The 27,120-nt window shown below is 38.7% G+C and overlaps 1 long non-coding RNA gene and 1 pseudogene across 7 annotated transcripts in view; one reads left to right on the top strand and one right to left on the bottom strand.

Moving 5' to 3' along the window:
- Positions 1–2,645: 2,645 nt before the first annotated feature.
- On the bottom strand, positions 2,646–3,254 carry LOC144289919 (small ribosomal subunit protein uS7 pseudogene; annotated as a pseudogene).
- A 2,536-nt stretch (positions 3,255–5,790) lies between these two features.
- The window catches only part of LOC144301225 (uncharacterized), a 108,946-nt gene continuing 87,616 nt past the window's right edge, over positions 5,791–27,120 (top strand). For all 7 annotated transcript variants that reach the window (XR_013368040.1, XR_013368023.1, XR_013368039.1 and 4 more), the window contains exons 1-2: positions 5,791–6,081; positions 16,553–16,620. This is a non-coding gene — a long non-coding RNA (uncharacterized LOC144301225). The remainder of the gene's footprint in view (positions 6,082–16,552; positions 16,621–27,120) is intronic.

Here is a 27,120-nt window from a genome sequence, read left to right as displayed (position 1 = left end):
GGAGAGTATAATTATGGTCACAACTTCCTATGACTCACCCCCTTGCAATGACTGATGTATGGTCATTTACTGACTATTTACAAACTATTTACAAAATATTTACAAACTATTTCTTGAGAAGGTGTTCAAACTTTGCTGCTTCTTACAATACTATTCGTGTACCCTGTTCTGTAGCAGGTAATAAATAATTCAGACTGAATTTGGCAGGAGCAAATGTTTGTCCTTTCCCACTTTCTGTTGGCTTGGGAGGAAATTATTTTCCCTCTTCAATTGTTTACTGAACAAAAATGCATTTACATTGTTTTCTAAGCCAGCTGTGTGGTCTGGCCTATTTTCCCCCATTGCTTCGATGAATAAATTGTGCAAAATCTCCTTGTTCCAGTAACAGGAGATCCTGCTAAGAAAACATTCAGTTAGACTCATACAATAAAGCACACCAATCTGACGTCTGGGTCAGATTTAAGAAATCAATTCTCCCCTGCTTCCAAGGAAGTCATTTTATTCTGGAAGACAAACTATCATGGTACAACCTGGAAAATGAAAATCTTTATATTTAGAGCCACTCTGGGTTTTATGATGGGTCAATAGTTGTATTTAATATATGTAAAGATAGGTCAAAGGCAGTTTCAAATAATAATATTTTCTTAAGTCAGAGCTAACTGAGCCCCTCTTGATAACAACATGATAAAAATACCATGCATTTGTCCAGAGTATTTTATTTCCAACACAAAATAGTCCTGCATTTTGAGGCAGCCAGAATGCCAGGAAAGGAAGACCAAAAATTATTTGGATTTGACGGTAGACATATGAGGATCAGTGTCCAGGTGAATGACTTGTTAGTCACTTGACTGAACTCTCTCTGAATGTGTAAAATGTGAAGGGTAAAATGAGATTTGCATATGAGAACTTTCCATATGATGTAAAATATCATATAAACACAATACACTTTATTCCTATTTTTCTTGTATTTTTTTCTTCCCAATGACTTCGGTAGATAGGTAAAGATAGTAACATCTAGGGTCATTTACTTGAGACATGAGCAAGGTAAGCCTTCTGGTTATGTCCATTTTGGAAGGAGGGACCTGAAAGGGACCTTCCTTTGGAAGTAGTGAGGGAGGGAACTCAGGTTTCTCTGACCAGCCCTCTAACTATCTTTGAATGGACAGGACTCCATCGCGAGTCCTTTTCTAGGTGCCGGCAAGAGGTTGAAGAAGACCAGACTTACCCAGTTTACCACAATTGCGGTGTCACATAAGGTTCAGGAAGTATTATAAAAAGAGTAAATCCTAATTCTCCCCTCAAACCCCTCACATCATATGGGAGGGGAAGGCTGATGCAAAATTAAATAATTGTTATTTGTCTGACCCATTTCACAGGCTCTTATTTTTCAGATTCTTGGCTGAAATCTCCTTTGTTTCAATTTGCATAAGACCAGATGCTCTCCTGAGTTCTTCTTTTCTTTACACCACTGGCCAAGAATTATGCGATCAACTCTTTTTCCAAACAATAAGGAGAGAGTAAAGCAACGTGCTCAGTCCACTTGTGCCTCACAGTGTGGGATTGTGGTGGTTCTGCTGCTTTGTGGTGCGATCCTCACTACCCTTTGGATCTCTGAGTGTATAGCTTGCAGCACTTTACAGTTACTGCTCTGGCTGACACTCCCGCCCCAGCTCTAAAGCACAGCAACCTTGCGAGAGTGACCACTATGAAGGCATTTGTCTTTCTCCCATGAATGTCCAGGCCTGTACCATGCAACATGACAGCTACTTAAAGGCAAGAGCACTTGAAATGTGGCTTTTCCAAATAGAGGTGCACCATAAATAGAAAATACATTTTTGATTTCAAGACTGAATACATAAAAAAAGAAGATAAAATATCTTGTTATTTTTATATTAATTATTTCTTAAGATGGTAATATTTTGGATAGATTAGGTTGAATAAAATGTATCAAAATTACCTGCATTTGCTTTCGCTTTTTTAAATGTGACAAAGAGAAAATTAAAATTATGTATATAATTTGCTTTCTATATCTATGGATTTTGCTAGTTTAGTTTTTGGTGTTTTCAGCTTACCTAGCACATCGCTTCTTCCTCCATGATGACTTCCGCTTTTGTGGCCGTTGGTGTTCTTTATGTCTTTTAACCTTCTTGCAACCATTCAAATTTATTAGACACACTCAAATACTGGCCCCTAAAAGAGAAAGGGTTCAGAACAGATCCTTTTCTTCTCAGGAGGTTTCTTCATTCATGTGATAATTTACTGGCCCCTGCCTCAGTGCAGGCCGGCATATCTAGGGGAACTTGGAGGGGCTACCTTGTCAAGCCCTTCCCTTACAGTAAGCATCCACTTGTCTTTCACTGAAAAAATTGAGAATTCTTCTCAGGATTTTTCTCAGAATGGAGACAAGTTGCTGCTTGCACCCCAATTGGGGTACGGGGCAAAGTTGGAAATGCTTAAAGTGGCATCATATGTGTGTGTGTGTGTATATATATATATATACACACACATACATATATATATAGTATCTTATTTATTTATTTATTTATTTATTTATTTATTTATTTATTTATTTAATATATATATATTATGTGTGTGTGAGGCTGCCCCAAAGGTCAGATGGGTGTATTGGGGCCACAGTCAGGTGATCAACAATTGAACTTGGCTATACTTCTCAGGTTATCCTTCTTAATGGCATAGGATTTGGAAGAGCCTTTGGCTGTGTTGATAAGCTCATCTGCTGGACACTGGGTGGTGGTCTCGATGTTCCAGAGGTCAACTCTATGCACCTGTGCACAGCAGTCAAACAGCCTTATTCATGCGGCACAGCAGGGATTCGTCGACTGCCTGATGCCTTCCTGTTCCAGCTTACCCAATGCTGGTTGAGTCCTCCTGAAACCTCTGTTAATAATGCCATGGACCAGGACCTGCAAGGGGTTCTCACCAGTGAGCAGATGGATGATATCGAAGGCATGCTTGGCAGTGTGCATAGTCATGAGCTGCTTGCCATTATTGTGGCCGTACATCATCATTGAGTTGGTAAGGCACTCCACAATGGGTCACTGTGCCTTAGGGAAGCACTTGGCTGCCTAGCACCCTGCACTGTGGGGCAGGTACTTGGCATACTTCTCCTTCACTGCTATATAATCCTGCAGATGCCATTAATATGCACATCATTGATGCTCCACTTCCCAAAGAGCTTGATGTCAGGAGTCTCCGCGACTGCAGGTGCAGCCAGCTGTCTCCCACACGGTCATCCCAAGGATGCAGCTGTGGCATTACAATCAGTCAGGGTGCATCATGAGCTGTCTGGACACAGACAGGAAGAGTAAAGTAGCATAATTTCAATGCAACATGGCAAGCTACTTAATCTGTTTCATTCTTACCATCTGTAAAATGGGTGTGGTACTCAATGCCTATTTTTTTTAAAGATTTATTTTTATTTATGATAGACATAGAGAGATAGAGAGAGAGAGAGAGATAGAGAGAGAGAGAGAGAGAGGTAGAGACACAGGCAGAGGGAGAAGCAGGCTCCATGCCGGGAGCCTGGCGCGGGACTCCAAGATCGCGTCCTGGGCCAAAGGCAGGCACGAAACCACGGAGCCACCCAGGGATCCATCCCCTCAATGCCTATTTGGTTCACAAAGTCCAGAAAGTTGTTGGGAAATGATATAACATTTAACATTGGGACACAAACAAACAAACAAACAAAATCAAGAGATGAAACAATCATGTTTAAATGGTATCCCTTGCACATCAGTTAGATGTGAGAAAAAAAAAAAAAAAAACAGAAAGAATCAGCTGATAGGATTAAATCAGCTAGAGATGTGGCACTCCCAGAAGCATCAGAAATGTGTGAGAGCTTTGGGCATAATCTGTGCATGCCAGCATCAAAGCACTGCCAACAGGATTCCTACCCTATGGGCTAAAATAAATGCTCTGGTGATCCCATAGCCAGACCACCGTCCTCCAATAAAGCATTCTCCACTGTAACAAAGTCCCTAAATCTTTAGAAGGGTCTTAGCGTGGATTACAGCAAATATCTTGGTACATCTTTCCCAGCAAGGATGTTGAAGCACCACTGGGGTGAATTTTAAATATGGTCTTATTAACATAACTTTTCCTATAGCTCAGAAAAAGCAGGAGGTTCTCAGAATCATCCCAGAATGTGAAATGTTGAAATTTGGATGTATTTTCATTATGAGTGCAAAATATATGCAAAGTGGTCACCCATGGAATTCAAAGCTACTACCCTGAGGGACTTCTGGGTAGTGTTAAAAGGAGGTCTCAATTATTTAAATGGAAATGGTAATGAGAAAGGGGCCTTGTCTTTATTATACTATTTGGCTGTGATATCCCAGGAAACATGGAATTTGAGGTATGCTTTCAGTGGGTATTGGAGGCTGGGGATGGATAATGTTGGTAAAGGGGATGGTCCAAAACCCTGGGCTGAGACCACCAAGGGGCTAAAGGTAGAGAAAATTCAGAACAATCTTCTCCTACTGTAGCAACTTCTAAAAAGAGTCATCAAGAGGCAGCTGAGTGGCACAGTTGGTTGAGTGGCCATCTCTTGATTTTAGCTCAGGTCCTGATCTCAGGGTCATGAGATCGAGCTCCACGTTCAGTGTGTGTCTGCTTGAGTCTCATTCTCTCTCTCCTTCTGCTTCTTCCCACTGCATGCTCTCTCTCTCTAAAATAAATAAACAAATTAAAAAAAAATAAAAGGAGTTATCAAATCAAATTGAAATGAAAATTACTTGTCCACAGACAGATATTTAAAAGAACATTCATAGCAGTTTCATTCATAGTAGTAAAAAACAAACTAAATCTTTGCTAACAAGTAGGTGAATGGATACAAAAGTGTGACATATTCATTCAGTGGAATACTCCTCAGCCATAAAAAAGAATGAACTACTGATAAATATAATCACATCAATTAATCTCATAAGCCTTATATGGGGCAATAGAAGCCAATCTTAATATAAGATTAAACATTATATTATTCCATTTATATGAAGTTCCAGAGTAGGAGAAACTAAATTATGGTGACTGGTGTCAGCAATAGTGGTGTGTAGGAGAGAAGAAATACCTGGGATGGTATTAGGAAGGAACTTTTAAGAATGATGGAAGCAGGGACACCTGTGTGACTCAGCAGATGAGCGCCTGCCTTCGGCTCAGGGTGTGATCCTGGAGTCTCCAGATGGAGTCCCACATCGGGCTCCCTGCATGGAGCCTGCTTCTCTCTCTGCCTGTGTCTCTGCCTCTCTCTTTCTGTGTCCCTCATGAATAAATAAAATCTTTATAAGAAAAAAGAATGATGGAAGCATTTTGTGTCATTTCTGGGGTGGTTGCACAAATGTGTAAGTCAAAACTCATCAAAATGTACATCAAGGCTACATTTATTGCATGTAACTTATACTCCTATTTATAAAAAGAGTAGAAGAAAAAATCATTATCCATGTTTAAATACAATTTCCTTATATTACAGCCATCATGAATTTATAGGTTCAATTTGATTTTGCGTTTCATCCAAATGTGAGTCTTCTCTTCTCCAAGGCTTTTTTGTCCTTCACTGTTTTCCCAGGAAGTGGGGTGAAAAAGAAAAGCAGCCTGACCCTGAATGGGCTTTACTCACAGGAGAAAGGGTTTACCCAACTGTTGCTCTTAAAAGACCAGAGAACAATTCCCCCTCTATCAGATATCTAGTTTCAGAGCCTGTTTTAATGATAATTGCCCTGTGGTGGTTCCCTTAGCAACCAGCAACTCGCATCTGAAATAGAATTTGGAGTTTGAGGGAAAAAAATCTTGGATTATTTGGGTCACTTTTCCAAAATAGGCCAGCATCTAGAAAAACATCTTCCACTTCAGACAGAATGAAGGTAAAGACAACATAGCTTTACAAGAGAAAAATGAGCTGGTTTCATCACATGCCTTGATAGTTGGTCAGCAAATTTAATCCAGCCTCTGGCCTCTGTTGATTCATTATATTCAAACGAGATCCTGGATGAGTACATAAATCTGGATGAAGAACAATGAAAGTGAATTCTCTGCCACATACTTTATGATGTTTCAAGTCCCAAGAAAGTAAGCAATCTTGTGCCAGTTGGTGTAAAAGTGTGAAGTGGTCTCAAATAAACGTTAGAAGAGCATGGGTGTTCTAATAATGATGATTAATAATATCTGTGCTCCAGTTTCTGGACTTTGATGAATTCCTTTCTCTGACTTGCAATTGTAACATGACTTTGATGATACTGATGATGGTGCAATGCAGCTGCTTGTGAGCATGTTGGCTACCAAATGGCAAGTGGCTACCAAATTTATTGCCTATAGTAATTTCACACTAGAACTTTCATCTTGTGGTTGGAATCCCTTCATTCTTTTGCTCATACTGTTCATACTATTATGCCCAATATCAAAAACTTTGTTCTCTGCCTAAATGACACACCCATTTCAATTTTATCTTCTCCAGCTCCTTGACATGCACTTTTCCCACCAGAGAGTCTTTTCTCTGTACCATCACATGATCGATATATGCTTCTTCTTATAATAGGAGGGCTCTATCTCACATGAATAATAAGCCCCTAATTAAAAAAGACCATTTGTTATTTTTGTGCGTTTTCTTTTTTCTTTTCCAATGTTAGTTGAGTGCGTAGGAAGCACAAAGCACTACATTTGACAAATGTAAAAGTACATACCCATTAATAATGCCAGTGCATTAATATATATGATGTAGGCAGAGATAATAAAGTTACAGAAACACTATGGTCATGAACAACTGAATTTGCTAAAATGGCTGTATTATTGGACATTGGTTTTCAAAAGTTCGAAAGACAGCAGTAAAAGTTTTTATTTTAAGAGCAATCATTGAAAGAATCAACTGACCTTGCTCTTCTCTGTCTCAAGTTAGAAAATAAACAGTGAAAATATATCTTAGTGGTTTGCAAGTGATTCAGAGCAGGATGCTCAGCTATTAGAAAGCCATCGATTGGGCTGGAGGAAATGAGTTGGCTGCAGCATGAGATATAAGCCAATGCTCAGGATTGTGAGGTCAGGGAAGGGTGCCAAGGTGCACCACATTTCTTGGCAGGAATTCAAACTCATTGCTCAAAGGCCTGCTCTTATTCTGAATCCAGGTTTTCTAACCTTTGTAAAACTCTTACTTTGATGTTCAATATTTTTCATTCAATCTTCTTGCCTTTCAAGATTCTTGATATTGGTATAAAATCTTCCTCTTTGATTACAGTACCCAAACCCACATTTTTAGGTTAAAATTAATTCACTGCATTTAGGCTGACTATTCTTTTAGACTGACAATCAACTTTGTTTAGAGGCTCTATTTTCAGAAATATCTTTTATTCTAGAAAATAAGTAAGTTTGCCAAGAGTATCACTCAGTTAATATATATATGTATATATTGGTGGTTCAAGAATATCCAAGCCATTAGCCACTCTCACCAGACTGCTTCAAATAAGGCATATTGGGAAGGGTCATGGCTGAACGGGAAACCAGCAGACACAGTTCTATTCTGGGCTTGACTTCTGTGTGACCTTGAGCGATTCACTCAATTTTTCTGCAGTTCAGTCTACTCAGGTTTTAAAAAATTGGAATGATAATACCAGGATGTTGTGGCGAGTCATCAGATTAGCAAGACAGTTTGGACCCTTGAGACCAAATTAACGAAGAGGATATTCTACAAAAATAGAGGATATTCAAGACTCAGCTCACAGCAATGCATCTTGTGTTCTATGTATTATATTCTCCTTTTTCCTTTCCTCACTGTTTTCAAGATCCGTGGATTATTCCTTTCAAACACTCTATTCTATTTGAATTGTTGCTTGATTACAAATGATGGGATACATGTACACTCTAGTTAAATCACTTCATTTCAATTCAACACAAAAAAAAAAATTGAAGGAGTACTTGTAGAAAGTAGGTTATTAGTTGTATGATAATCCGTAATCCCTCCTAATATTAAAAGAGTCTCCTGGCTTCTCTCTTTTTCCTAACCATAAAGAATCTAAAGTTGTTTAACTAACACCACCTCTTTTATTTGCCAAGTGATTACTAGCTGCTGGGTATTTTGCTCAACACTGTGCTTGCATTATCACATGTAGTTGTCACGACTCCACCAGGAATGTCTTACTGATAGATATCCTCATTCTATAGACCAAAAAACGGAGTGAAGATTAGCAAAAACTCAGAATCACTCAAGCTGGGGGTCATAATTGTCCTGTGACCTTGGGTCTCTTAGCTTCTAGCCACTAACTTATACTTTCCCTAAACTTGTGGTTGTCAAATGTGGATAAGCTTTTGAATATTTGACATGCATGTTAAAGATGCAGATTGCTGAGACTCACACACAGATTGTCCTGATACAATGGCTTGTTCATTGCGTATTAGAGACACATCCAACGATTGAGAGTGAGGTGCTCTGCTGTGCATTCAGTGAGGACTGCAGGTCAGAACAAAGGCCTTATAGGGAGCCAATTGGGGGCCATCTTGATGCCAGGTTGAGGTAAGCATATGGGTGTAGCAAACCTGATGGAACTCAGTTATTTGGTAGTCAGGCAAGTATAACTAGAGCCACAGCCCAACTCTTATTCCCATTAGCTGGTAAGTAGTAGTGGTAGGCAGCAATAGGATGGTCACTAGAAGTTACCTCAGTCTTATTGACATTTTGGGTCTGATAATTTTTTGGTGGTGGGCGGGGGGGGAATTGTGCTGTGCACTGTGGAACACTTAGCGAGATCCATGGACTCTAACCACCAGTAGCCAGTAGTATGCCCTCATTAGTTGTAAAAATGAAAAAAAAAAAATCTCCAGACTGTCAAATGTCCAAGGGACCAACTACCCTTGCTTGAGAACCACTGTCCTATACTCTATCAGATAACTTAGGATATTGGGGAGATCCAGCTAGGGAAGTCCCTTTTCTCCATTAAGGCCCACTCTTTGCTCTTCAGTCCTCTATCTTCTACTAGAGGAAATGCCATATTTATATATATAACAAGAAAATAAAACATCATTGGCTGGAAAAGAGGTTCCAAAGGCTGAGTGGACCTGGTGGCTGGTGCCCAACCCAGACTCCTGGAGAAGGCCCGCCAAGAAGAGACAGAAAACGAGTCAGAAATGAAGACTGAGAACCATGATTTGGAATAGCTGTGCCAGCCAAGGGAGGTGTTTTAGGGATAGGACTCCACTGACAGAGGAACATCCTCAGAGGGAAGGAGAAGGGATGTGAGCAGCCAGGAGTCTGAAGAGAAGATATTGCTGTGGACAGGCAGGCACAGGAAGGAGTGTGGTGAGCTGAGGGGGCAGCAGACCCATGTAGGCTGGGAGAGGGGTGGAAGATGAGAAGTGGAGGCAGGAAAGAAAACCACTAAGGGAAAGATTTGTTTGGAAAGGAATGAAAGTTACAGCCCGAGGATGAGGCAGAAGAAAGGGAAAATTGAAGCTGATGTATTTACAGGATAGTTCCAAAACTAGACAGGCTGGCTGATATAACACAGTAAAGGTGTAAAAAGCTGTGTGGTCTAAATAATGGAAGGACTTTCGAGTTATGCATGATGCAAACGGAGGGTGGGAGACGACTGGCCAGAACTCTGGTTTTGCTTGTTTTAAAGCACCGAGAGGAAAAAGTCATAGGGATGGGCCTTTATTTCTTGCTGGTCCTTCCTAGAGGAATCACAGAAATGAGAGGCCTTTCTCCTAAGGTGTTTGTGAGCCAGATGGCTCTTTAAAATATTGACCGTTCATAGGCTTGTAGTTAGTGCTGTGCTAGAAAGAAGTTTATTAACTGGCTCTCTGGCACAAAACAAAACAAAGCAAAACAAAACACTCAGATTTGTAACGTTTGTTGATTTCAGTGGCTAATTTTCAGCTACCATCCAGAAGCTACTGAATAGGGAATTGGGAGGAGGTGTATTTGGTGGGATCTTGCTAGCAAGTATCTGGTTTTGAGCCTGTGCTAGCTGGCGTCAGCACACCAGTGTGGTCAGTCTCCTTGAAGTCATGCTGTCTGGAATGCCATCTTCCCAGAGCCCATGCCTTGACCAAAGGGGAAACTAACAAAGTGTTGCAGAAGGGGAGGAGGGCAGGAGGTGAGGTAACTGGGGGATGGGCACTGAGAAGGACACTTGATGGGAGGAGCACTGGGTGTTATACTGTATGTTGGCAAATTGAACTTCAATAAAAAAAAAAAAAAAAGTCCAAAAACAAACAAACAAAAAGAAGTCATGCTCTCTGGAATGCCATTTTCCCAGAGCCCATGCCCTGACCAAATGGTTGGGCAGAATGAAAACTTTCAAGTTAAGGGTTTTTCAAGGGTTCACTTGCAACAAGGTAATAGTTTCCATATTTTGTGACCTTTTTTCCATAGTTCCACTTAGAATGTACAGGAATGCTATATGCAGGCAGCAGAAAGCCAACTTGAAGCTAGTAGGACAAATGTCACTCACCAAAGATAATTAGAACAATAACAGCAAAATAAAGTAATAGGGAAAAAGTAGACCAAAAAAATGGCTCCTGTGTGTAGAATTTACATTAGCAACTTTTGGTGTTTGATGATTTGGAGAAGGCTTTGATTTCATGCATTCGGACAGACAGAAGAGCAGCTCTGGTGTCTGAGTTGTGCTTCAAGGAGTAGCAGGGTCGTTGACGGAGGTACTTCCAGCCCTCAGCAATCTGCGATTCTGACCAGGGCTTTGGAGACAATAGTTTCTAGCCCCTGCAAAAGGAGCAGGGAAGGGAGGAAGGTCAGGGAGTGTGGCTGAAATCCCTGTATCAGGCTCTCAAATATACTTCCACTGAACTTACAACATGAGACTGAGACATGGTGGAGACTTCCAACTTAAGGCAAATGGATTTGGACAAAACCTTCCTACATCCTTGTCTTTTGGTTCTTGTTCATTACAGGGATGCTGGGAAGAAAGCTTCATGCATTAGTGTTCTCAGCTTGGAATCTAAGTGGCTATACCTATATAGTCCAGTTGCCCACTGAAAACTCTTTTGGGGGGCACTTTTTATGATAACACATTTTCATATTATCAAAGCTTGTTAAAAATAAATTAATAGCAAATGATGAAGGAAGAAAAACAACCATCCTATAACCTGAAAGTTACCTATGCATTCTCATGTTTTTCTTTCCAGCCTTTATTTTTTTTCTATTATCTTTGTAATATGTTATTTTACTCTCAAGGTGCTTAGAACAATGGGTTGTTTCTAGTTTATATCCTCCTTTTGAAAAGAGATATTAATTGATAAATGCCAATTAAAGAAATAAACTTGTTAGGATGCCCCCCTTCTTCCCTTTTCTATCCCTGGCTTTGTAAATTAAAGATAGGAATACAGACTGGTGCAAAGAAAAAAAAAACAGAATATTTAATTCCTTAATTTGAACTCAAAGAAGGTGTGTGGGTTGGAGAGCTCTTTGAGAAATAAGAGCAGAGCTTTTTTGTTTGTTTAATAACTGGATGATGTTGAACTACCTCATTAGGCCCATGCAGGTTTAATGATGCTTTACTGAGGGTGCATTGGAAGGTCCCTGCAGAGGACAAGGAATTGTTTTCCTTGAAGATTTCTCAGGCAATTGTAACCTCTTCTCTGTAATTGCTCCACTTGGCTTTGACATTCTTTTCATAGCAAAGGGCTTTCCTAAATGTGTACATGTTTGGGCCACCACCTTTCCTTTGCTCAACTCTCAGCGAACTTTCTTGCTGGGGAGCCTATTACTACTTCTCACTAGGCTCTGCACTCAGGAGTGGTGGGGTCATAAGATTTTCATCTGCTTGTCCCTGATAGCATCTGTCCCAGTGGCGAAGAATGGTGACAACCTCTAGCATGTTCAGGATTTGACAGTCTACTGGATGCTTTTGAAACCATTGCATAGTCTACCATCACACCCCTGGGAAGGAAGCAGGAGGGGATTTATTGGAGAGGGAGAGACAGGGGAAATCCCAGTATTTGGTATGATGTCATGAAGCCAGTTGGAAAGTAAAAAAGTCAGTCGGCCTTTGTCATAAACCATTACCATTGCTCTGCTTTGCTTTCCTCTCCTCTTTTGTCTATCAGAAAGAATCCAGTATCTATTTAGACAATACCTTTTTTGGTGGAAGATTTTAAAATTACCTTTTGTAGCTATAGGTTAGTAGCACAAATCTGGAATTACTCACTATGTATCATCTATGCAATCTTGGTGCTCCCCTTACCTATTGACGTTAGATGATGAGTCAGATTTGTGACTCGACACAGCGTCCCTGGTGCTATAATGACTGGGTGGCCTAATCCAGTGCGAGTCTTTGCAGACTAGCAAAGAGGGATGTTTCCAAGGATGGTCCCATTCAAAGGCTCAAAAAGGTGAGATTATCAGATCAGTCCTTTGGAAACAAATGCCTCTGAATTTAAGGTACAAGTCACATTTCTAGATTACTCCTCCATCTCCCATGCTAGCAGCAAGCAAATGTACTGTTATGGTAATAGGACTGCACTGGGCTTGAGTAGAATTGGATTGGCAAAGATATTTTCATGGGTGATGAGATTTATACATTTTCATGAAACAAAACAAATAACTTTCTCCTTTGAATTGAACTAGAGATATTGCAACTTCTACTCCCATAATCCACCCGTGCATCAGGAAGTCAATATTTTTTTTCTAATATTTGACAAGACACTCACTGTCTTATCCCTGACAAATCCAGGGAGACTTGCTGAAAGTTGCGTGTGTCAGGGAGGTGGGGAGAGCCGTTGAGGGATTCTGGTAATAGGAATCATGCTATTATTCCACTGCAAATGAGCCTCAGAGTGATTTTCCGGACATTCGCAATTGGTCAAGAGTAAAGATGGAATTCGAATCCAATTCCTCTGATATCAGGCCTTCTAACTCTGAATCCAATTTTCTGTCCTCTCCAGCTCTGTTGCTGCCTGCATAGAGAGTGTTCAATAAAGGTTTGCTGAACAGGATTGAATGGAACGGCAGGCCAGAGGGAGTTTTAGATCTGCCTTCCCAATAAAGACAATTACCTCTCGACCAGATTCTCAGCTTTCTTTTCTGCCTCTGAGTTCATTTGATAAGAGACTTGATTTGGGCTTGTTTTAGCAGATAAGTTCAGTTAATATTTATTTTAGGAAAGTGGGATTAGTGAAGATAGGTGGGGAATGAATTATACATTCTCTGAGCGACTGAAGATCGTTAGGAAAACATGCAGCTGCCAGAGATTTCCAAGTGAGACTAGCACAGAAAAGGCTGGAGGCAATTTCCAAATGTTCTGGTTTCTATTTATTGGAATCACTTTGGAAGTGGCAAACTGGACGATTGGGCTGTTAATCCAAATAAAAGGGAAGTTTTTAAAAGAGAAAGTGACACATCTTTAAATATGGAGAAGACAGCTTCTAAGGCTGGCAGTGCTGGCAGCGAGGGTGGGGGCACCACAGTGGTTGAGTGTTTTGTGTCCTCAGTAAGTGTAAGAAGCCAAGAAGAGGAGGGTGAGGTCAGGAGAACCAACTCAACCAGCAAAACAGGCCCTGGCAAGGGCAGCCATTTTAATACAGAGTCCAAAAACTGTACACAACTTATTTTGAATAATATTAGCACTGGGCTTTTTTCTCCAGTGGGACAATCTCCTGTAGAATAAAACTGGATGTTGAGGTTGAACAATAATAATACCTAACTGGTCATCCTTCATCCTCCTGACCCATATGCTAGACACTATGCTAAGTACTTTGCATGAACTAGCACATTTATTTATTTATTTATTTTTAAAAGATTTTATTTATTTATTCATGGGAGACACACACACACACACACACACACACAGAGAGAAAGGCAGAGACAGAGGCAGAGGGAGAAGCAGGCTCCACACAGGGAGCCTGATGTGGGACTCGATCCTGGGTCTCCAGGATCACACCCTGGGCCGAAGGCAGCACCAAGCCAGTAAGCCACTGGGGCTGCCCGAAGTAGCACATTTAATGCTTACAGCAGCCCTGTGTGCCAGGGAAAGTCATACCACACTTACAGACAGGGAGGTGTGCCTGGGGGCTCAGTCAGTGAAGCATCTGCCTTTGGCTCAGGTCATAATCCCTGGGTCCTGGTCATGCTCAGTGGGGAGTCTGCTTCTCCCTGTCCTTCCACCCCTCCCCCTGCTTGTGCTCTCTCTCTCTCTCTCAAACAAATAAATAAAATCTTAAAAAAAAAAACAGGGAGGAAAACACACTAAAAATATGGTTTCTTTGCCCTGATTCATAAACCTGAAGTGGCCAAATCAGATCAGAATGCAAAATCAGACCCCATGGTGTTGCATTGTTACTGTGCATCATGGATCAGAGTACCTGAAAGGAGCATAGAGAACAAGTCACTTGAAGCATAAAATTTCCAAGGTCCTTTTCCATTACAGAGATAGCTTAATCTTTTGGAAAGGAAATATCCAGCCCTCATCATCAGAAGGGATTGAAGTTAAGAATCCTCTTCTTTTGCTATTTTGGACTAACTGACTCAGGAACAGGGCGATGTGGACAGGTGGGTAGGATCCACCAGGCTTACCAGTGAGAGAGAGCTAGTAAAAACAGGGTCAGGAGAAGGAAGATTATCTGGTGTCACTCATTATTTACTCAATGAATATTTGTTGAGCACCTGCCATATGCCAGGCAATGTCCTAGACACCAGGACACAGTGCATACAGCAAATCCCAGCACTGTCACTGATTAGCTAAGCTGGGCATGTTACTTAAACCCTCTGAGCCGCTGCCCCTTATCTAATATGAATTTAATGAAGCTCAACTCTGAGGGTTGATGTGGGGAGAAAATAAGACAATCGTGTAAGATGCCTGGCTCATGGTAGAAACACATTTAAGTAGTATAATGCTATTTCTATGTGTCATTAAGGATTTCATTCACTTTAGAAAACCAATGTCCAGTATTTTTCATGGTATGATAAGGTATCATCTTCCTATGTGTCTCCTAAATATTCCATTGAATCTAGATGCTTCACCTTGTTTCCTGGAGGATGCTAAGTGTCAGTTGATTTCTTGAGTATTCAATCCCATGTTTCTGGGCTCTATTCACCCTCCTCCTCCTTCTCCTCCTCCTCCTTTCTTTCCATACAATATGGGTGATGTGATGTTTGATACTGTGTGTCAGCTTGATGTGGCCACATCCTGCCCAGACATGTGATCAAAGATCATTCTGAGTATGACTATGAAGGTGTTTTTGGATGAAATTAATATCTGAATTAACTTACTGAATCAGTAAGTGAAGCAAATTGTGCTTCTCCAATATAATTAGCCACAGCTAATCAGTTGAAGGCCTAAATAGAAGGAAAAGACTGACTCCTGAGAGTTAGAGGTAACTCCTTCCACTCGACTCCTTTGAGCTGGAACATCAGTTTTTTCCTGCTTTTTGTACTTGAACTGAATATCCATTCTTAGATCTCGATCCTGTACCTTTGGATTGAAACTTACACTATTGGCTCTCCTGGTTCTCAGACTGGAACTGGAACTCTGGCTCTCATAAGCCTTTAGTCTCTAGCTTCCTGACTCCAGATCTTGGGAATTCTCAGCCACCATATTTGCATGAGCCCATTCCTTATAATATATCTATATATAACACAAAATACTACATATATATTGTCATAATTACATATAAATACATTACACAGCAAATATATAATGATATTGTATATACTGATATATAATATATAATGCAATTATATAAATAAATTACATATAATTTATATTATAATACTTATATGGTATCTATTTTATAATAATTATGGAATATAATTGTATATGAATCAATCAAATTGTACATTAGTCACTAATCATATATCAATATAAATTAATCATTGTATTTCTATAGTTATATAAATTTGGCTCCTGAAAAACTTAACTACTATTGGGAAGCTGCTGACCAGAAGCCCTATTGATAACAGAAACCATAAAGAAATATTTTGTATGTTATATGTATTATGTACAATGTTCTCAAAATGAACTAGAGAAAAGAAAATGTTTTATGAAAATCATAGGAAAGAAAATACATGAATTGCATAGTACTGTATTTATCAAAACAAAATAAAAAAATCCACATACAAATGGACCTACGTGGTTCAAACCCATGCTGTTCAAAGGTCAACTGTAGCTATGTAACATATAATATAGTTCTATTACATATTATAATTATACAATATGTAATAACACTGGTTCTATTTCTCTGGAGAACCCTGACAACACAGTTCGGGATGCTGAAGTAGAGAAATGGCATTTCTCCAAGGTTATGTGAGAACCCAGGACAGGAGACAGGGTAATTTCCAGATCTCCTGGCTCTGGGTTCTGGGCCTGTCCTGTAGAACTCTTCACTTGGTGCTTTCAATAGTAAACAAGACTTCATAGTGAAAGAAAAAGGAAATGCAGATCCGGGGTCTTTGTCACAACATGCGATGAGGACCTCACTTTGGCAGTTATGACTCTACCTAGACTGAGAGAGGAAGGTGGCCCGACAATGATTGAAGTGAGGCACATGCGGTGTGCCTAGCATGCTCACGCATGTTCTTTTCTTTCTCTTTTCTTTTCAGAAATCTGTCCTGGGCTTCACTGTAAGATGAGAATCCTGAGACTCAGTACAACCAATGCTGTAGAACTGGTAAATAACAAGGCCTCTTCTGCCTGAATGCAGACCTTGCATTCTCACAGGGACAGCAGACACACTCCCTAAAATTGGGCCAACGTGTGGATGGAATGTACCCAGAAGAGAGGGTCTGAGAGAGCCTGAGGATGTGTGAGACGGCTGGGTTCTGCCTACCGCCCCGATCCTAGCCTTGCATCTCCTGTCCTGTTGCTATTTATCACCAGCCCCATATGCCTGTGTGGTATACATGAGTCTGGGATGATGCCAGGGCCTGGCAGGCAATGCTTGTTTTACAGCCAAGCACACCTGCTCCTGCAGCCTGCCAAACCCTTTAGCTGCTGGCTGCTGGGCTGCATGATTATCTCCCTTCAGACCCCATGCCTGCATTCTCTTTCCATGGAAAAAAGAACACTTCTCTCTCTCTCTCTCTCTCTCCCTCCCTCCTCTCCCACCTTTCATCTCTCATTTTCTCTCCTCCTCTCACCCCCTCTCCTTCCCTTCTCTCTTTCTGTTTGGACTTTGTTCTTACTTTACAACAATAATAATACAAAAAGAAACAAAGCGTCTTTTGGATGCTTTTTTGCTGAAACTTGTAGTCAGGGCACATTCTATGCAAAAGTCCTGCACCTCTGGCTTCTACTTTTCCTCCCTAATTCAGCACCGGAATCCCTTTGCTGCTTTTTCTTCCTGCAGAATTTGTACCAAGTCTCAAACATTAGTGTTTGTTCTGACTGATGCTCTGCTGTTTGTCATGCAAATAGGATTTCGCTTCAAACATGATTTTAATTTGATGGATGTTCTGGTTGTTTGTCATGCAAGCAAGATCTTGCTGGCAGTATATTTTTTTTAGCCAACTCTGGTAACTCCCACATTCCCATAGTTACTATACTCATTTAGTCTTGTTATGTAAAGCCCAGGATTTGGGGGAAGTAAAACCACTTTGATTATATTCATTAAATTCATAATCCATAACATTTTCACATACCCATATGAATGCATCTCTATAACAAATTTTTAAATGGTTAAGAATAGCAATGATTTTTCTTTTTTTATGTATATACATATATGTGTGTACATACAGATGCAGGTGTAGGTGCATACATGTATCTGTACATGTATATTTCACTGCTATGCTTCTACGATTATTTCTTATTCATATTTATGAACATTATGATATCCTTTGTTTATTTTAAAAAAGAGGATATCTAGATCCCGGTGCCTAGTTTCAGATGCTGAGAGGAACATCGATAGTCAAAGTCCGGGGTTACTGGGATGCTGTGTGCCTGCATGGAAAGGTGTGAGGAGGCGATAATTGTAATGTCAGGCCCAGAGATGCAGTAGGAATAGACATGCCGGGGATGTCAGAGGTCACGCCCTAGCAGCAGGAGAGGAAGGCCTCATTAGCTCAGGATAATTTCATACTGAGGTAAGGCCACTTAAAGTGAATTCACAAAAATGGGACACATATTTTGAAGAAAATATTAAAAGCAATTTTGACTAGGGTAATGTATGATAAATGAAATAGCAATCATGAAAATAAGTTCATTTTATCATCTATTTAAAAATATTAGCCACAAATAAAATTATGACATAATTCTTAGGATGAACAACAACAAAAAAATAGGTCAAGTGGATTTCATTGTTTTGAAGGTGGATGCATGATTTTTATTAAGAGCATATAGTATTAGGATAATATATCCTTCACCTTCCAATTGTCTTTCATATCCTTCCTTTAAGAATACTGTTATTAAAAATATTTAATATTTTGTTCACTGTTCCAGGTGTTCTTCTGGATCTTTTGATAATCAAGTTATTCTCTCTTGAAATACTATGAGGGTGTCTTTTAAGTTTGTCTTTTCTTTGTTAACCGATTTAATTGCTGCTGTCTTGCATGTGTGGTTTTACAAGAGAATATGTAGTTCATTGTTATCACTTTCACTAACTTAATGAAACAGTTTGCAAATTTTGCAGCTCCCGCACAATTACTTTGCATTGTATTTTTCAAGTTGGGAGATACAATATCAAAGCAATGAATGCATTTATAGCATCTGGAAATTCCTGAAAGTCTAACCAACAAGACACCAAATACAATAGATCAAGATGGATGCTAGTGTTAGAAGGAGACGTGAGTGAGCAGTGACTCACTGGATACTCAGCTATTTCATTAATGAACATTCTTTTTCTATAATTCTCATAGAAACCATATAACTGTGGGAACAAGAACAGGAAAAACTGAGTTAACTTCAACATCTTTGGTTTAGAATCATATCTAAATGCTGCACTAGATAGAGTAGAAGTGTGGATAGGAGACAGGTGGGAAGGGAGTGGACACGGTCCAAAGATAGAGGAAAACAGCCAGAAGACAGAACTTGAGAGAAAATGGTTTCTTCCATAGGTTCTGGATAAGGCTTATATTTTCTGAATCTGGTTTCTGCTGGTGGCCGATTTAAAAGTGATGGAAACCTTAGCAATATAATGATGTCCTAGACTGGATACCCTGAGAAGCATACTGAGATGGAGATTAGTATGTAGGAGACTTTATCTTAGGGTCCACAACCATGGCAAGGACAGGAAGCATGCAGGATTTGGCAGAGGGAGAAGATACTTAGGGACACAGTCTCCTCAGAAAACTTAGCCAACCTTCTGAGGTTGGGATAACCCTTCAAAGTTGTCCCAAGTTGATAAGTGAGAGGTTCAAATCCAAGTCCAGTTCATACCCTCACATTGAGCAGTAGTGAGTACAGACAGTCCCAGGAGGGTGATGTGAGTTTGAACAGGTGCCTTTTGCAGTGGAAGCAATTCTTTTTAGGGAGCTCATGGGGGAGATTGCCTGCTGGCACAGTCCTTGAAGCATGGCATGATAATAATAATTTGTATTTCTTGAAAACTGACTATGTATAGTCATGAGTTCAAGTAACTTTGCCAGAATTCTTTTTTCTTTTCTTTTTTTTTTTTTTAAGATTTTATTTATTTATTCATGAGAGACACAGAGAGGGAGAGAGAGAGAGAGGCAGACAGGCAGAGGGAGAAGCAGGCTCCATGCAGGAAGCCCAATGTGGGACTAGATCCTGGGATTCCAGGATCTCACCCTGGGCCAAAGGCAGGAGCTCAACCGCTGCCACCCAGGGATCCCAAATTCTTTTTCTTAATTACCATAATAAAATTATAAGAAAGGTGCTATTATTAGGCCCACCTTAAAGATGGTGAAATTGAAGTTTAGTTAATAAGTAGAAGAGGACTAAGCCTACAGTTTATAGTCCACAGCTCTGCCTGGAGCACTATTTCTCAAACAATTGTCATGCAGATTGTCCAGGGAAACTTGCATTGGGTGCTCTAGTCCCCACACTGAAGGCATGGCAAAGTCACCCATTCATCAGTTCTGACCTATTGCTTGTGTCCTCATATCTCAATGCTTAATGCTTTCTATTGTCAGCCAACAAAATCAACAACGAAGTAGAGCTAACTGGAAATAAATAGTTTTGTTTAGAAAAAGTGTGATTTGGATTTTGGATAGAGGATTTCAGGGCAATGCCTGCTTCCAGAGAGGAGCACGACCCAAAATACTTTAGCACTTCTCTCCCACCCTGTGTAGATACTGTCTCTCTTTGAGAATGGAGAGGACACACTAAAGTGGGAAAAACTCAACGATGGATGTAGGTGATACAGATTTTTTAGACAGAGCTGAAATAATACAGACTACTCTCTCTAGAATGGATTTCCACAGGTCATTGCTCTACTAAGTGGATACCCTCAAAGTGAGGCTTTTTTGGTTTTCTGTCTGAGGATTCCTTGGCTTGTGGAAGTCAAGTGGCTCTATAACTACTTTCCTTAATCTCTATGAATATATTTCAGGTATGACAATCATATAAATCTTTCTCCTCAACTGTCTGAGCTAAATATACAAAAACTATCAATACTTACATAACAAACACAAGAATATATATATTGTGGGTCAAGAAGACAGGATATAATCACTAATTCTAATAATTATATAATTGTGGCTATATCATCATTTATGAATGACTTATGTTAGTCATTTTCACAATATTAAGCAATTTTGAAATAATGGCATAAAGGATGAATTCTATTACTACTTATGTCCTACTATGTGCAAAGGGATATGCAAAGAATTTTATACTCATGCTTGTATTTACTCTTCTAAACTTAAAAGTAGATCAAGTTACTCAAGGACATTTGGATTTTATGGCAGAGCTAAAATTTTACAAGTGGGTAGGTGACTACAGATTTCTATTTCCTCTAGTCACATTGGCTCACTATAATCCTTATCAGTGTGGAGATAATTAAAACATTGTTATACGTATCTTCACCTCATAGGTCTTCTTTTTTTTTTTAATGATTTTATTTATTTATTCATAGAGACACAGAGAGAGAGAGAGAGGCAGAGGAACAGGCAGAGGGAGAAGCAAGCTCCATGCAGGGAGCCTGATGTGGGACTCCATCCAGGGTCCCCAGGATCAAACCCTGGGCTGCAGGCGGCACTAAACCGCTGCACTACCGGGGCTGCCCTCATGGGTCTTCTTAAGTGTGGGAGGGGGCTCTTAGAGTTTAGGTGTTAACAACCATCCCTTGAGCTCCTATCATTGTCAGACATTAAACTTCCCACTGTGAAGGAAAAGATAAAATAGATACAGATCCTGCCTAAAAGCACTTTATAATGTGGAAGGAGATAGAACTTTATGATGTACAAGTGCTATGGCCAAAAATATAGCAAAAAATATGGCCCCAAAATATGGCTTATATTATCAAATTTCATCATTCCAATTACCTTGTAAGGTAGACAAGAACAAGTGTTATCTGCTTACTTTGGATTTTCTCAGTTTCCTCATTTGGAAAGTGGATTCCATTTGGTACAGTATCTAATACAGGATTCCCATATACTATCGTAAGTAGCAGACCTCACTTCTGGTCCACTGTAATCTCATGTGAACATACCCACAAATTACTATCATAAAGTAAAAAATACAATGAAAAAGTATCGCTGAAGTGCTATGATAGTTGTAGGCAGGTTAAGGAAGGAAGGAAGAGATGAAGGTAAAATATAAAATACACAATATAAAATTTTCATTGCAGGTCTCTTATACAATGGACATTTTGTTTGTTCTGACTTTGCAGAGAGAAAGAGAGGCATGGAGAAATAAACCATTTTGTTCAAGATTTCATAGCTAGTAAGTGATACAGTTAGGAATGAAATTCAGACCCTTGCCACCCCCACTCCACCACTCAACACAGCCAGCCATGGAGAAGGGCATACAGTGGAAGAGGAGGTTAGTCCTGGGAATCAGGGAATATTGCAGTTTCAGCTCTTAGGACAAAGACTAAATTCCTCTTTTCTTCCTAAATGTATGTTATTGTGCAGATTGATGGCAGGCAGCAATGAAGATCAAGGGATTAGCTTTATAGTATTACAAAAGCTTTGGTCCTTTTCTTTTTGGTTCTGCTAATATCATTGATAATTGGATCAGACTCTGGATAGAATAGAAAATAAAGACAAGTGTGCTAGCAGAGATGTCTTATATTTCATTGCTAAATATAAATGTTAACAAAGAAAAACCACTTCCTTTCATTTGGGGAATCAGTGCTTGCCACACAAAAGCTTTAATACAAATCAAAGTAAAGTTTTATTTATAGGTAAAAATGGAGTGATCACAAAAGCAAAGCATAGAAGCTGTGGTAGGGTCTAGTTCTATTTTCTGGATATTTTTGGCTCTCTTCTTTTTGAGTACATGAAAGAATAGAACTTCTGATGCCTTTGAAGTTAGGTGGGACCTAATAAATATCTTTGGCCAATGGATCACGAGCAGAGGCGATGAGGGACAATCATCCAGTTATTAGTGCAAGGCCCTCCAGTTCTTTCTTTCTACTCAGTTTGTGAACTAATACCGGCAATGTTTGTGGCTACTTATTGGCTCAGAATTTTGAGTAATTTCCATGAGAAAAGACTACTCACATTCCCCACCCACCCCTGTGGATCTGCAGTGTATTTAGTGTAAGAAACACATGTTGGTATTTTAAAGATTGAGATGTGGGGGTCATTTGTTCTTGCAACATATCCCAGTCTAGCCTGGCTTATCTAGGCAAAGTTATGGAACACACAGTATAAATGTTGGTATTCTTTCCTACAATCCTCTTTAGTATCATCCTGTGTGTCATTTTGAGGGCTTCTCAAACTTAAAAATATCAATCCTTGTAGCTAAAGAGTATCTCCTCTTTCTTTATCCTTAAATCATCTCTATATCTATCTGACATATTAGAGTCAGAAATAGAGTAATAAATCTGAAAATATTATTTGTGAATATTTAATTTTGGTTTCTGGAGGAATAAACTGGGAATAAAATCCACATTCCTACTATATGTGGAAAGCATGCTAGTCAAAGGTATCACTTAACACATGATCAAATTAATATTTTTAACTCTGATAGAATCACATGGACCAAAAACCACATCAGTCAGTGAAATTACTACAGAAATCTGACTTTCAAATATTGTTAAGTGATTTAATTTACTCTAGATTTTTCCATTCTGGGAAGCATAATAAAGCATGATGCACTGTACTTATATCCATATTTTGATATGAAAGTAGACCACAAAATGGTGGTTTTACATGACTTTAAACCAATAGTTCAAAATTGAGAAGAAAAGTTACAAAAACAAACAAAATTTCTAAGCAGTTCAATTAAAAAAAAAAACAACAGATGGAAAAGATAACACTGTACTCTTTTCACACAAATCTCAGAGACAGAGGGAAAACAACCACACTTTCAACAACTTCTAAGACTATGCAAGAACATCTCAAAAATATATATCTGTGCATCAACCACTTAACTGTTAACAAACAAAAATAATAGCCACTAGGGATTGAAATACTTCAATGAGACCCCTTCTGAGAAATGGAATCCTAGGTTAATGACTCACAGGAGAAGCAATTCTTTAAAAGAAACCTTGGTAAACTTTAGGATTGAAAATAAATTTCCTTAGATCTAGAACAATAAAACTTTAAAAAAATCTCTGCTAAGGTTGTATGTTCAGCACAATTTATTTGCAGTTAATTTCAGACAGATAATTCCTTACAATGCACAACCACATGAAAGATAGCAGTTCACACACACACACACACACACACACTCTAATCCTTCTTGATATGCCTTTTTATTTTGCTATGCATTATATCTCATTTTAAATTTCTATTTATTACTTAAATGTCTTGCTTTATTGGATCATTATTAAAAACTTCATCAGTATGACCTTTTCTTAAATTATTTTTGCTTTCCTATTTAATTCTTTTTTTTTTTTGTAATGAACTTAAACCCTTTTTGCATATAAAGTGAACATAGGCACACTTAAGAGGATAAGTACATGTATATCTATTCTTAAATAATTTACATTTATTATACTTTGAATGCTTATTGATATCTTTGTATTTATTTCCCTTTATTTTACCCTTTCCACTAAGATCACCTGTCAATGATTGTTTAGAAATGTCTTGGTTATAAATGAGAAACAGAGGACAATGAGAGTGTTAACTTATTTTCTGGCCCTATGGGCATCCTGAGACCAAATAGCTTTTTAAACAGCCTTATTGTGCTTTTTAACTGATGTTGAATTTTCAATATTTGTAAACCTATTTTCTGTCTCATTTGCAAAGGAGATAATACTAGTACTCAGTTCTTAGAATCATATTATTTTAAATAAGTGGCTAGATGACATAAGGGTTCACTCAACGCTGGTTATCATAATTGCTATCTTCCTTCTCTTGTCTTTCTCATCATCATCTGTAATCTTTGCATCATTGGCTCCTTCATAATATTCAGATTCCCAAAGAGATGGAGAAAAGGAGGTAGTGAGAAAGAGAGAGAGACAGAGAGACAGAGAGAGAGAGAGAGAGATTCTTCTCAAAGAAGCCCTCCCTAATTACCCTTCTCTTGGCTATAATTCTCGGTTATCTCTATCTGAAAATGTTAAATGTATTTTTTTCATCAATCTCATTATTGTCTACCACCTCTAACTAGAGATTTGGTTCTGTGTAAGCCAAGGCTTTCTATTCTTTCCATTGTTCCGATGCTTAGGAAAGTGCCTAGACCTAATAGGACTTCACTAAGTATTTGCTGAAGAAATGAATATTGACTTGAAACTAAAATCTTTTAATTCTGTGGTCCATACTTTCTCCTGGTGTACAACAGTCCACAATACATACTACAGTTCTCCAGACTATCCAAAAACTATCACAATGTACTGAAATTATCAAAGAGAGAGTGCTTTTGATTGCTACATTTTGAGATGATGTTTTGACTGGGTCTTGGAGAAGGAACAGACTTTTGTTTGGAGGAAACCAGGTAGAAGGAGATGATGAACATAGCATCAGCAAAGACCTAGAGGTATGAAAGATATAGCATTTTTTTGGGAACATTAAGTAGACTAAAGTCATTTGATCAGAGCAGTGAATTATAAAAGTGAAATATAGCTATATGCCAAACTAAGTCGGACATTCTTTTAATTATAAAGAATGTAGCTAATATCAAATAGGAGAGGTAGTTATATGTATCCGAAATGGTTGCAAGAAACAAATTCAACAGTGAGAGAAGTTGAGGATGACTTTTAACTTTTTTGCTGAGGGCTGATACTAATAGATGCTGGAAACACATGAGGAGAAGGGACTATTAGTAACAACTCCCACAAAGCATCAGGCATGAATTAGAGGAAGAAAATCCAGGGTCTCTAATATACCCCCATCCAAATATAAATAAACTACAGATTTATAAAGAATTATAGAAATCAAGAATATGACTAAACCATCAAACTAATGCAAAATCAGTGACAAATATCATAAAATATAAATCATGCTTTAATTCGATCTGCAATAATGTAAAAAATGTAACTTAAAAAATCAAGATAGAAAATAAAAAATGAAAAAAAACTATTAGCATTGATGATGTAACTTCTGTCTTGGTATCCATGTAAGTTGGTTTATGTTAACACAAGCACAGATGTTACTTCCTTGGTTCACATTTTTCTTATTGTATAATTGTTTTCACATTCCAATATTGTACTTTGTAGTTCCTTTCTCAATAATTTTGGATTTCCTTAAATGATAATCTTTCTTTTTATTTCTTTAACTTTCCCTAATTTATAAACTAGGGGATCAATATCTTGCATAACTGACAACCCCTACCCATTTTCTCTATGGTTAATTCCACTCTCTTCCCATTTATGTTTTCTTTTCTACCTGGCTAGGGAATATTGGCAGAAACTGGACAGGCTATACTTTTTCCCCTCCAAATTGGATACTTGGCCAGCACCATGGACAGCACCACAACCCACATCACTGCCTTAATATTTAGTTGGACAAATTCACCTCACATATCTCTTTCTTCTTTGCTTTGCTCGATATTATTTCTCCTCTCACACGAATTCTAAGTGTGTACTCCCTCGAGCTAACCCATTGAAACCACAAAAAATATAGTTTAATGCCATGTCTTATCAGCTTAATTGCATACGTTTGGTTTTACTTATGTTTTATAATGTTAAAAAGTTTACTGGATCATAACTTGTTAAATAAAAAAAAGTACAAGTCTTGGCAGGAAAACACTAAATTCGTGGGTGATGAGAAATATCATTTAATTCAATAGACATTATTGACTCCTTAACTTATAGTAAATTCTAAGGAAAGATACCAAGGGGAGTGAGGGGAAAGAGAGTGGGAGGGGAGAGAAGAGAAACAAGGAGAAGCAGATGAAGCAGAAGAAGAAGCAAGAAGAGTAGGAGGAGAAGAAGGAGAAAATAAAGAAGAAATAAGGGGAAATAGAAAAGGGAGAAGGGAGGGCAGGAGGGAAGGAAAGAAAGAAGGAAAGAAGGAAGGAAGGAAGGAAGGAAGGAAGGAAGGAAGGAAGGAAGGAAGGAAGGAAGGAAGGAAGGAAGGAAGGAAAGATAGAAGGAAGGAAGGAAGGAGACAAACATGGAACAGGGAGGGGGGAACTAATTAGAGGGACAGAGAGGGAGAGAGAAAAGAGAAATAAGATTCAATCTCCAATGACAGCAGGAAACCTTATTATTAAGATAAGATTGGCATGTGTAAAATTATCTATCATACTGGATAATCTGTGATTAGTGCTAGAAAAAAAACTCATTTAGATTAGTTAGAAAAAGTGAAATTGCTAAGTATGAATCCTTTACAATTATATATCATGTTAAAACAAATTATTTTCATCTAGTCTTAAAATTTAATTTTAAATCTTTATTATGGCTCTGTAAGGTCTATATCTTAGATATCATACTCTATTTTGCAAATAACAGACATTGACACTCTGTGAGATCAAATAACCTGTCTCCATTCTCAGAGCCAGTAAATAGGAAATTTGGTTCTGCAATCTAAATCTCACCATCAATATTTCTCACTCTATGCTTTCTTTTTTATATTGTCCTTCTGTGATATTTTGTCCTCTTTTTAGCTTGAAATGTTTTGCTTATTAGCTTATCATCAACAATGTCCCCCATTCCCTG

The sequence above is a fragment of the Canis aureus genome, chromosome 2, assembly GCF_053574225.1.
Source record: "Canis aureus isolate CA01 chromosome 2, VMU_Caureus_v.1.0, whole genome shotgun sequence".
Classification (NCBI taxonomy): Eukaryota; Metazoa; Chordata; class Mammalia; order Carnivora; family Canidae; genus Canis; species Canis aureus.
Note: the sequence above shows the minus strand (reverse complement) of the source record. Positions and strands in the feature narration are given on the sequence as shown.